Here is a 13,086-nt window from a genome sequence, read left to right as displayed (position 1 = left end):
TCGTCCGCAATTTCTCCAGCATAGAGGTGAAGCTTGTTTTGCGAATTTAGAAATTCGGTATGGCGTTAAATACCAGTTAAGTGTTAATTTATAGGTTGTCTCCCACAGACTAACGCATTTTGTGGCTGCAATTGTGTTGCGTAATGCTGTTTGCCATTGTTCTTCAGAGTAGGTTTTGCCCAGCTTATGTTCCCATGCTATGATGTTGTCAGTTTTGGTGAACACTAGTTTGTTGTTGAGTAAGTTGTAAAACAAGGATATACCCTTTATGTTAGTGTTAGGATTTGTAAGGTATAGGAATACTCGCCATGGTACTGTAATGGCAATATAGGGGTAACTTTGAAGTAAATGCAATATCTGGATGTAGCTATAGTAGTCGTGATCTTCCAAGTTGTACTTGGTTTGTAAGGTCTCAAATGTTTTAGGAATGGGACCGTTCATAAGGTCCTCTAGGGATGATATGCCTCTAGACATCCATTGTGATATGCGTAGGTTTGGTATAATCAGTGTTAAGCTGGATACAGTAATCGGGATACCTTTGGTTGTTTGATTCGTGAATGTGGATGCTATGAATGTCTTCCAAGCTAGTAGAGTAGCAACCATTGTAGGAGATAGGTGTGTTTGAGTGTATGCCTGAAATCTGGAAGAAAGTAATAAGTCAGCTAGGTTTGTCCTAGGCACTTGTGCTGTCTCTAGCTCTATCCATCTATGGATCTATCCAATATCTGGTTTGTGACAGAATTGCTGCTAAATAGTAGTCTTTTAGTATAACGTGTCCAATTCCCCCAGCATCCCTAGACCTAGTGAGTTTCATGAATGCACATCTTGCCTTCTTGCCCTGCCAGAGGAATCTGTCGACTTGAGACTGTGCACTAGTAAAGAAGGGATTAGGGACAGGGACTGGGAGCGTTCTAAACAAGTAGAGTAGCTGTGGTAGAACCATCATTTTAAACGCTGCCAGTCTACCTGTCCATGATATCTCCGCTCTGGCAAGATCTGCAAGTTTTCTCTGGAAGGTTCCTAAAAATGTGGTGTAGTTAGCAGCGACTAGATTGTCTAAGTTTGCAGTTAGGGTTATGCCCAGATATTTTATCCCATTGTTATCCCAGGAATAAGGGAATCTTGAACTAAGTTTGTCTTGTATGCCAGGGTCAATACCTATTCCCATTATATAGGATTTGTTCTCGTTTACTTTGTAGTAGGATAATTTATTAAACATATTTAATGCGTTATGTACCAAAGCCAGGGAAGTTTCCACATTGGTCAAGATCATGATTATGTCGTCCGCGAATAGACTTATTTTATGTGTGGACTTATCTATACAGAAGCCTTCGATTTCGGGATGGGAGCGGAAATATATAGCCAGGGGTTCCATGAGTAAATTAAAAATTAATGGGGACAAGGGGCATCCTTGTCTAGTACCATTGGTTATGTTAAAAGGCTTGGATAAAGCTCCCGAAGTAAATACTTGGGCTGAGGGTTTAGAGTATAAAGCCAGGATTGCTGAGAGAATGGTACCAGAAAAGCCGAACCTGCACAAGACCTGAGTGAGGTATTGCCAGTGTATGCGGTCGAAGGCCTTCTCTGCATCCAACGCCAACAGCAGAGAAGGCCTCCTTTGCGTCTTAGCTAGATGTATGATATTTAACAGCCTGCGGGTAGCGTCTGACGTTTGACGGCCTTTGGTGAACCCGGTTTGGTCAGGGTGAATGAGGAGGGGGAGTATGTTTAATAAACGGGATGCAATGAGTTTGGCATATATTTTCAGATCGGTGTTGAGCAATGAAATAGGCCTGAAGTTAGGGGGGGTATTGGGTTCTTTCCCTGGCTTTGGCAGAGTCACAATTATTGCCCTCAACATTTCTGGTGGGAAAGAAGCAGAGGCAGCAGCAGAATTAAAGGTACGTTCCAAATATGGAATTAATAGGTGTTTAAAAGTTTTATAATATTCCCCAGAGAAGCCGTCAGGGCCTGGTGATTTGTTACTGGGGAGTGAATCGATGGTTTTATGTAGTTCATCTGGTTTAAATTTTTGGTTCAAAAATTGTATTTGGTCTTGTGTGAGTGAAGGTATGTCTAAGTGTTGTAGAAAAGAGTTAATTGAGTCGATGCTGGGTTGTGTAGTGTTTGTATCGTCTTTTAAATTGTATAATGTGCTGTAATAGTGACTAAAAGTATCCGCTATGTCCTGAGGATGATAAAGTTTATGTTTAGTGGTAGGATGCAATATATAAGGAATCTTTGATTTGTGTCTAAGGCCTTTCAGTCTATATGCTAAGGTTTTGCCAGCTTTGTTTCCTGTAGCGTAATATGACATTTTGAGTTTTTTTGATGATCTTTCAAAGCCCTCAAGCAGTAGTAATCTGAGGTCATTACGTAATTGTGTAAGTTGCTGGGATACTATGGGGGTCGTGTTTTGTTTGTTCTTAGTTTCGAGCGAAAATATTTTGTCTGTTAATTCTTTTACTCGTTGTTGCTGCTGCCTCTTAGCCCTCGCCCCCAGTTGTATAAAAATACCACGCATATATGCCTTATGAGAGTTCCACAGTGTAAACTGATCCTGCACCGAGGGCTCATTGATACTAAAGAACTCTTTCAAATGCTGGTTTATAACATTTTTTGAGTCTGGTTGTTGCATTAAATAGGTGTTGGATCTCCACATGTTCGGTACGTTGCAATTTGAGTCATCTTTTATAGATAAAGTAATGGACGCGTGGTCAGACCACGTGATGTTGTTTATTGTTGTAGATGATGTTTGGGCTAAAGTGTTACGATCCACAAGAAAAAGGTTGATTCGAGAGTAAACTCTGTGTGGAGAGGAAAAAAAGGTGTAATCCCTTTCGCCAGCGTGCAGGCACCTCCAAGCGTCGTATAGGTCTTGCGCGTGTAATGTGGCCAGGAGAGACATACCCGGGCGTCTAGTGCTAGATGAAGAGTCTAGATTATTATCAGGGATTGTATTGAAGTCTCCGCATATTATCAATCTTCCTTTTTGATGGGCCTTGATCTTTCGTAGGAGTTTATGTAGGAAGTGTATTTGGCGTTGGTTGGGCGCATACACGTTGACAATAGTGTATGTGATGGAGTTGAGGTCACATATCAATATTAGGAAACGACCCCCAGGATCTTTGATAGTTTCATGGGCTGAAAATGCCACTGTGTCCCGAATAGCAGTGAGGACTCCTTTTGTTTTATTTTGGGCATTGGCAGTAAATATATATGGAAAGTTCCTGTGGGTACAAGAAGGGGTAGCCGTTGTGGAAAAATGCGTCTCCTGCACGCAGATGATGTCAGCTTTGTTGGAAAGAGCCTCTTTCCACATTGACCCCCTCTTAGCGGGGTGGTTTAGGCCCTTTGCATTAATGGATAGAAGTTTTATACCCATAATTGGGGGGTTTGTATGTTATCTGGAGTAATTTGATAGGTATTCATTTTTGAGGCAATGTTGCTCTCTAGTGGCTTCTTCAGGTATAGCAAGGTATAAGTGCTATATGGCAAAATAGGACTTGTAAAGTACTCACTTTTAGATGGCGAGATGGGTGGTGAGGAGAGTTCCATCTTCGTGGCTTTGTTGAAGTAAGGCATGCCTTTTGCGATACTTGCACGTGTTCTGTCTGCTGCATTTTCAAAGAGAACAGAAAAAGGAAAAAGGAACAAAAAGAGAGAAACATAAATTGAGAGGCAATATAATCGCCAAACTGGTGTGGGGTCAGCAATTTCAAGGGCCGATCCCAAACCTGAAAACACAAGCGTTAAAGTACAGCTTATCGCTGTTCAGGTGTTTGGGGGAAAGAGTTCAAGCCTGAGAGCTCTTAGACAGATTTCCAGGGATTGGTTGGTTATAGGTAACCATCTTAGGTCAAGAGTGTGATTTTGCGTTTTTTGTAGTGACCATTTTCCACGCAGGTTCCACTGATCTGGGAGATTTAGCCGATGTCATCTCCTGTTCTGGAATTATATTCCATTCCTTCAAAAGGGAGAGGCCCTTCTCTAGCGAATTCACTACATGGGTGCGTCCATCTTTAGTGACTGTGAGCTTGGTAGGGTACCCCCATCTATATGTGATGTGGTGATTTCTCAAGGCTTTAGTGATGGTGTTTAGGTTCTTCCTCTTTTGCAAGGTGTATTGAGAAAGATCAGCATAGAACTGAAGATGCTGAAACTGCGCTGGTATTTGATCTTTCTGGCGCATGAACAACATCAATTGTTCTTTGGCGTGATAGAAATGCAGGCGCAGAATCACATCTCTGGGGATATGCTCAGACAGATATGTCGGTTTTGGCAGACGGTGTATTCTGTCTATGGTGATCTCTAAATCTGATAGGTCAGGTAGGAGAGATTTAAACAGCGAAGTGGCGTAGGATCTTAAGTCAGCTTGCAGGACTGTTTCAGGGATCCCCCTGATTTTCAAATTGTTCCTCCTATTGCGGTCTTCAATGTCTGCGATTTTATCTTTTAACCAGTCTGTGTCTCCCTCTCTTTCCTCATGGGAGTCCACTAAGTCATTGATGGTGACTGCATATTCTCCCATCTTCTGCTCTATATGCTCAACCCGTGTTTCTACAGCTTGAAGGTTAGTGTTGAACTTGTGCATACATTTCATCATATCTGATTGTAGTGAGCTTCTCAGTGATAAAAGCATATCTTTCAACACTGTGTCTATCACTGGCTGATGCATGGTAGGAAAAGTCTCTATGGAGTCAGGGAGCTCACGTGTATCATCCCCTGAGTCCAGGCCCGGGCTTGCTGCACTGAGAGATCCCTCTCCATCCAGCCTAAACTTCGCCTTAGCAGGGCTACCCGTTGGCGGGGAGGGAGAGTATGAATGTGGGCTGCCTGGAGGGAGTCTATTTTGCCTGTGGCTGTTCTGTGTGCTTAGGCCGGCGGGGATGTTTGCTGGGGTTGAGGATGACCCGGCGCCATCTTGCCTACCTTCATGTTGTTTCGCGCTATAGAAGTCCGTCAGGCGCTGTGGCTTCCTTTGTTCTTTTCTTTTTCTGGACATCCTCTCTGCCTTGTCCCAAGGTGGATCGCCAGCTATGGAGCGCAAAAACGGGACCCGATGGCGTGATTTGAGCCGCTATATCCCTGTGTAAGGCCGGAGCTCCGGTCTTATGCTGCCATCTAGCTCAAGCGCAGGCCACGCCCCCGGAAGCTACTTTTTTGACCTTCCCATGGGCTGTGCCATTTATTGTTATTTCTTTGAACCCTTCAGTATTCAACACTATTTGGATGACTTCCTTTTCGTCGGCCCAGCTGATAGCGGTGGGTGAGAGCAGCTCCTGTCTGTTTTTCAGGACACATGTGAGCGGTTTGCCATCCCCGCTGTCAGCTGACAAGACCTACGGTTTTTCGGCTGCCCAGTGACAAGCTGGCCAGGCTCCTCTCCCTGGTCCACTTGGCAAAAGGGGCTAAAAAACTGCAGTTAAAACAGCTTCAGTCTTTGCTGGGTCACTTGGTCTTTGTCTGTCGAGTCATCTGCATGGGGAGGGCTTTCTGTAGGCGCCTGGCGTGGGCCATGAAGGGGGTGGCTGCCCCCCACCATTATATCCGTAAATGTTTCTTCCTGTTTCAGCGGTGGGAGAGGAGTAATGACTTTCACATTTTACATGCTTTTTCTCTCTTTATAGATAAGCTTCTAGATGCAAAACAGTTTAGCTACTACAATAACAACAACTGTTGAGATAAGATAATTGGGAGCCTGTAATAGTAAAAATACAAGAAAAAACAATCACTTCTAGCGCTAAAAAGTTATTTCGTTGGAAGATCCCACCCGTTGGCAGAGACTGTTTTCGTTTTATTTTGTATATTCTCACTGATAACCAGCATTTTTTTCTGAAGTCTGAGACAGTATGGTTGCAGAGTCTCCGGGTCCAAACAGTTTGGCGGCAGTCACACTCAATGCTACTATACAAGGTGTTTAAGCAGAAAACAGGCCCTGTTCCTGCGGGTGGGCTCCTGTGTTCATTGTGTGTACCCAGGCAGAGCTCTGCCTGGACTGTATGCATTACATGTGTGACTTTGACACTTTCTTTTTATTTATATTTGACTGTTAATGATGTCTACAGTCCCCACTGTCTCATGGAACATTAGAGGCATTCAAAATCCACTCAAACGCACTATGGTCTTTACCTCCCTTAAGAAATACTTGGCTGCAATCTGCACTCTACCAGAGGCTCATTTAATTCCTGACACTGTAGTCTCTGTGAATTTCTCCTGGGTGGGTTGGGCAATCCACTCCACTAACACCTCCTATTCCGGGGGGGGGGGGGTGAGTGTCCTGGTGCACAGGTCCCTGGACTTCCAATTGTTTGACAAATTGATAGATGGTGAGGGTCATTACATTATTTTGCCTTGCAGACTATTTCAATTGAAGTGTATAATTGTTGCTGTGTATATCCCACCACCTTTCACATCAGATATTCTAAGAGTTCTTCTGACGTACCAGCTGGGCAATCCAGATGTCCCCTTGATCTTAATTGGCGACCTTAACTGCTATCTCAACCAACAGATGGATAAACATCCCCCATTGGCTGTCGGCGGTTGCCGTACAGCACTGTTAAAATTTGTAGATTTGGATCCATGGCGTGCTTGTCATCCTCAACAAAAGCAGTTTTTATGCTTTTCAGGCCCACTTACTTATACTCAGGCACTGGAAGACGGTTGCACTCCCTACACTTAAAGAATGGATCTCACAGATGGGCAATACCTTGCGGTTGGAAAAGTTCATTTACCAACACAGAGGGAGTCCGCTCAAGTTAATAACCTAGGGGACCCATGGCTGGGTACCCCTGGGCTATCCCCGGTAGAACTAGTTCTGAATAGTTTGTTGTGGTAACCCTGTTGTGCTAAGGCATAAATATGTCAGTTTCTTCGGGTGCAAGATCATCGCCTTGTATGTTTTATGCTACTTCACATGTGTTGGCCACCCCAGAGGGCAATTGACTATTTGTTGTATTAAGGGCACGGGCATATCATTGTTGCATGTAACAGACTGTTTGAATTCTGTAATGCTGTTTCTCGATCTTGACTCCTTAATAAAACATATTCTTGATTTAAAAAAAAAAAAAAGGTCTTTCGTGGTTTAAACAGCAACAAGGAAATCAGTATTCCAAAACCAGGCGGATGCTGCCCTCCTCGGATGAGGTAATCCGATAAAAACTATAAAACAGAACAAGGGAGACGCGCACAGCTTGTGCATTACCAAACACATTCAATAGGTATTAAAAGGTTAAAAGTAGATACTCACAAAAGTGGCGACTCATAATGAGCCATACAACTGTTACACGGTGCGGACATAGCAAGGGTATAAGCTGACACGTTTCGGGGGAGCGCATCCCACTTCCTCAGATCCCAGCTTGTCTGCACGCCAATGGCTGACTGCCCATCCCAGAGCATCATTGTTGTGGATGGAGCCGGCACTGGAGGATGCAAGCGAATGCGGGGGGAGCAAGAGCCGAATAAGCTTCCTTTATAGCGCCAGCTTGTGTCCCAGGCAGAGTGCATTTGATATCACTCCGTCTCGGACAGGAATCCAACAGGCAGTGATGCCTGCAGAAGGGGATAATAAAAGGTCAGCTAACAAAAATAACAGTTTGAGAACTGGGCATATTTATTATGTGAACTTTGCAATGGCCATAGTTTTTCAATGGTTATTAGGCTTCTTTCACACTGATCCATAGGTGCAGCACAGCACACCGTAAACATCTATTATATCCTACGGGTTTGGTGTGCTTTCAGGAAGTGCACCACACTTGCAAGATATAATAGAAGTCTATGGCAAAGTGCAGTTAACCCACAGGAAAGCCGCAGGTGCTGAATGGCAGTTTACGATGGGGCTGATGCATAGACGTGTACACAGGGTGTGCCAGGTGTGCCTGGGCACACCCTAATAACCCTGTGTGATGCAGATTCCCCCTGTTTAAACCCCTGATATTTCACCAAAGCCCCCTAATGGTCTCCTAAAAAAATTTTAAAACTCATTGAAAAAAAAAATTGTAAAATTAAAAAAAAATAAAAACTATTAACACCATCCTCTGCCCTACTGATACCAATCCCTGCCCTACTGACACCGTTCACTGCTCTACTGACAGCGTCAGTATAAATGCATAGACACACATACGTGTTTGAGCTTTGAGGTGCACACCCTAAAGCAATAGGCTGTGTACACCTATTGGCTAATGTACCACAACCACGAACCAACAGTTTGTCTTAAGGTTGCGGCACAGCCCCATTTACTTGAATGGCTGAGTTTGACAGGCATCACTTGTGCTGTTTTTACCTTCCCTCACTCCAGCCACCCACCCCAGCCTATGTTTTAGGTGAATATGTTCTGTAAAGCAGACAGTTGTTTTCAAGCAACTGTTCGTTGTTTCCCATACAAAAGAGGAAGTTATTATTTAGCAAGTAATGATCAACATGTCTTTTGAGCAATATACTGATATAATGGAGAGGGACAGCTGCCTATTTTATTTCCTTGTGCATGCATACATCCTGAATAATCACTTCCTTTGATCTAAATGCAAATGCTTTTTAAAGAACGATCAAATATTGTCAGTATTGAAATATCTTTTTTGAGGTTTCCGATTCAGATTGTGAGAGTCCTTGTCATGTTTATTTTCTATAAACATAGACACAAACGTTCGCCCAACAGCTCACATCTAACATTTCAGTACAGTCATACAAAAAAATAATCCTGGATGAATGTCTTTCTCAGATGGCAAAAGTCAAACATGCAAAGTTTACACTTGCTAAGTTATCAGGTTGAATTCGTTAATAACATCCAAGTAGTGAAAAAAAAAATAGATCTGTGATTTGCTGTGAATCATATACTACATATTGAGAAACATTCAGTGAGTTGGATTATCAACCAAACTGCACGTTACTGATGAAATATTCCTGTGCCTGCTCAGTTTGCAGAATCATATCATTCATAAATCCATGGCCTTGATCCATTTATTGCACAGTTCACTGTGGATCTGATTATTCAAATTTGTTATTTACTTGGAAAGTAAATCTAATGTAGCTACCAGCATACCCTTAAACTTCCTGATTTGCAGGTATTTGGGAACCGATTTACTTATCTCTTTTTCTTACTTTTCTCTAATGTCTGTGGGTATCCATGGAGAGGATGTTGTATTGATATCAGATTGATATGGAGGTCTTTCTGGCCCAGATAATGGGGGTGCCCTTGGACCCAAAACTCATTGGAGACTTTTTGGATTGTATCCCTGACTTTTATCAGAATAAAGCTGTATCTGGACCTTTTAGCAGTGGTATGGCACCAGTGGTATGGTAGTATAGAAGCTGCCTGCCCAGGAATCAGACCATGTACATCAACATCAATACTTTAAGATAACAATACCAGGGAGATAACCCTACAGTTTCAGTGCTATCTTTCAACTTCCTCAACTGTGGGTAACTTTAGACCTCCCTTATCACACCCCAATCATTCCTGGTTCTGCTGCAAAGGCAGTGGATGCAAACATTATCCCTCCATCGTGCTCAGCGGGCAGTACTGCCATGCCTACATGTTTTGCCTTGCATTTCTATTTAGACCGATTAGATCATTTTACAAGGTAAAGGTTTACATACACTTTACATTTATGTATCCACACTGCCATAAACAGAGATGATTAGTTAAATGTAGTTCTTACAGATGGTAATCTGCCAAGGCTAATTTGTAGCACCTCAGTTGGCTCCCTAAGTTTGGTGTTACTGCTGTTCCTGGCTACTGCCAATAGGTATCACAGGCACCTTTGGTAATAGGGGAGATTTGTTAATGCTGGATTATGAATATTTATGTTTCTCCTGGCCAACCACTAGGAGGTTTATTGACAATGGTGCATGCTGGGAAAATTAGATAAAGGATATAAATATTTGGGGAGTGATGTGATGAGTCCTCTTCATCCCAGACTGTGTTCTGTGTAGGTTTGTGTAGAAGTGTGGGCTGGCTAGGCTGGAAGCCTGTTTGGGCCTAGCACAATCATAAAGCTGTCCTGTCTGGTCAGGGAGGATGCAGCACTCAAGGTGGACAGACAGGGGAAGAAGTCCTGCTGGAGGGAGAAGTAGTATGACCCTCAGAGGATCCTGGTACATCCCTTGGAGGGGATGCATGGAGGTACTCACTTCCTGGTTGGGAGCTCTGAAGACAGTGCTGTCAGTGTTTGCTTGATTGTCCTTATTTTTGCAATACTCTGTGGTCCCTGTTCTTTAGTGACTGCGACAGTAGGAGTGTGGTCAAAGTCCCCAAAATATATTGAAGTATCTTACATCCTAAACTTCTCTCTCTGTGAGCCTTAAGCAAATAAACATCTGGAAAGGACAAAAAGTAATTGGCACACAACTTTATTTCCACCCTCTATTACAGTCATTGAATGTCAGCCCCCCCCCACTCCCCCCTGCGCTGGGGGTTCACTTTCCCACTGGGGGGTTGCTACAGTTATGGACCATTTACTTTATAGATATATCATTGCAGCGGAGCTGTTGGTAAATATAAATATGCTAGCTCATTAATGTAGAAGCGCAGGTAAATACCTAAATGGTTGAACTACACAAATGTTTTAAAGGACAACTGTATTTTTGGTACAAGTTGTCTTCAAGGCATGCTCCAACCACCTTGAATGCAGCCCATGTAGTCCAATACTTATTTTCAACATAGGCTTTCCTCTGAAAGTGCCTTTTACCAACTCCTCCTCATCCTGGACATGCGCCTTGTGTTCCTATTCATTTTTATGGGGAGCCGTACTCATGGTGGCCTCCAGCTGCCCTGCATAAAAATTAAAGGGACCATGGTGTACATGAACAGGATGAGGGGACTCAGCAGGGACACTTTCTGAAAAAGGCTGGGTGGCTACAGGGAGAATGCACAGTCAAAGATCACTGGAATGGGCGGGGGGGGGGGGGGGTAACTATTGGACCAAGGGCTACACCTAGCAGGGTGAGGGCATGCCCTAAAGGACAATTTATACCATGGCTAGATTTCCTATATCTTCAAGGCAGAATTAATAGCTATAGGTATGTTATGTTTTTGTTCTCAGGCACTGCACAGTTATGTTTTTATTAAATTTCTTATCATTTTGAACATCAATTTACACATCTACACATGTTCAGCACAGTCCAGGTTTTGGTGCTTTTACGACAGCAGAAAAGATAACAGAGCCATGTCTAAATTCAGTCGAAACAGAAAAGAGTAAGTTTAATAGGGCTTACATAAGTTTCCAAAGCTATGCTCTACCATTTGAGACAGTACATTAAGCTACCACTATTTGTACTTTTCCAAGTATTCTAACTGGAGGGGTATACAACTATAATTGTACAGGTCCTTTAGTAGTTGGCACCTCAGTAACTGCTTAAAGTTTAGGATAGATATTCACAGCTTGGTACAGGTATATGCAAACTATAGCATAACTTGTGGTGTTTAATATAAATAAACAATGGAGGCTAGCAGTCCAGTTTCGGTAAGTATATCTCTTGTGGAGGGGAGGTGGGATCAAAGGAGGGAATCATTGTTGGGCTGTGCTTAGGGCAGCAGTTGCCCTTTGTCTGGCCCCGCCTAGGGACCTGTTCTTGTTGCCTGCATTTTTCTTAATTTTCCAGTGCAGACTAAATGCATTTTGCTTCACTGATCTGCAGTGTGCCATCCAGATCGGTTTATATTGAGTCTTTCCCAAACAAAGTCTAAAATGCTTGGAAAGGCTTGTCAAAATAACACACATTAGCACATTTGTTCTGGTTTGAACAAGCCCCAAGTTAAGGAGAACATTGTTCCAGATTTACACCTATCCAATGACCCGTGGGAAAAAGCTAGTGGGAAAATGTGATGAGAATGATTGTACATAAGAGCCTATGTAGTATAATTATGGTAAGGTCGACATTTTTTTTTTTTTAAATGAAAACCAGTGACATTTTACTGCACCCAAGAGCGCAAAACTTGGCCCAGTAATTACTCAGCAACATGACTTGAAACCAAAATGATGCTAACCCCTCTTCTTTCATAGAATTCTTCCCTTTGCAACCTGCTTTGAGATATATTGGGTCACTTTAGTATATAAGCCTGTATTAGCTAATTTATATCTCAGCTTACTACAGCTGGTGCATGGAGGCATCATCCAGGGTGCTACAGAAGAGAGAAGGATACATGCTTCGATCATTATGATAGCAAGCAGGCACAGTGAATAAGCCATCCTAAGCCTCTCCAAACCATTATACAAGGGGCTCGCTTGGTGACCAAGTGCTACATGCTGAAATTTTAGACTGTTTGCTTTGCCTTCTAGATCCCAGTTTATCGCTTTTATTACTTTTCAGGGTTCTCTTAATGCATCATGTTTAAGGTATGTGTGCTTGAATATAAAAGTTACATTTTTGTTTCCATATGATTTATATAGTTCAATACATAAGGCTGCTAGAGCAATCATGGCCCATGATCACCCTGCAATTATTTTACATGCAGTTGCATGTAGTAGCAATCATTTGCACCCATTTGGAGCAATATGCTATTATTTACAATTTATTGCTATTACATGCTACACTCCATTGTTCCCTATGTATAGTTATCACTAGCAATAACTCACAAGGTGATCACAGGCGATGATCACTCTAGCATAAATCACCCATGTGGACCAAGCAGCATCACTCAGATAGGATTCTGCCTGCTACAAAAAAAAGGCAGCCAACAGAGTAATCTGTTTGCATTGACACCATGGCCTAGTATTACACTGAATTAGAATGGTGTTTTTTTCTGCAGAAATAATCTGCAATTGTATCAGTGTTAGCTTTACTTACAAGTACAGAAAAGAGACAGTCTGGCAGAGTGATCCGCAGTTTTGCTAATGCACCAGCAATGTAGTTAATAGTGTATGAGATGCAGATTACAAAATATGTAAAATAAAATTGAAATGACACACTGTAACCAGGCATCTGTAATGCACAAATCATTGCATAACAATAGACTTCTGTATCCTAGCCTTCTCCCTCCACTTTATATGTAGGAATGCTCATTCTCTTCCCAGTTTGTGACTGGCTGCTGCAGATGGAGGAAAAGCTCTCTTCTTGGTCAGAGAGATGGCAAGTTGATGGGAAGTCCTG

Source organism: Aquarana catesbeiana, linkage group LG01 (genome assembly GCF_042186555.1).
Source record: "Aquarana catesbeiana isolate 2022-GZ linkage group LG01, ASM4218655v1, whole genome shotgun sequence".
Lineage (NCBI taxonomy): Eukaryota > Metazoa > Chordata > Amphibia > Anura > Ranidae > Aquarana > Aquarana catesbeiana.
This window is presented reverse-complemented; position numbering follows the sequence as displayed.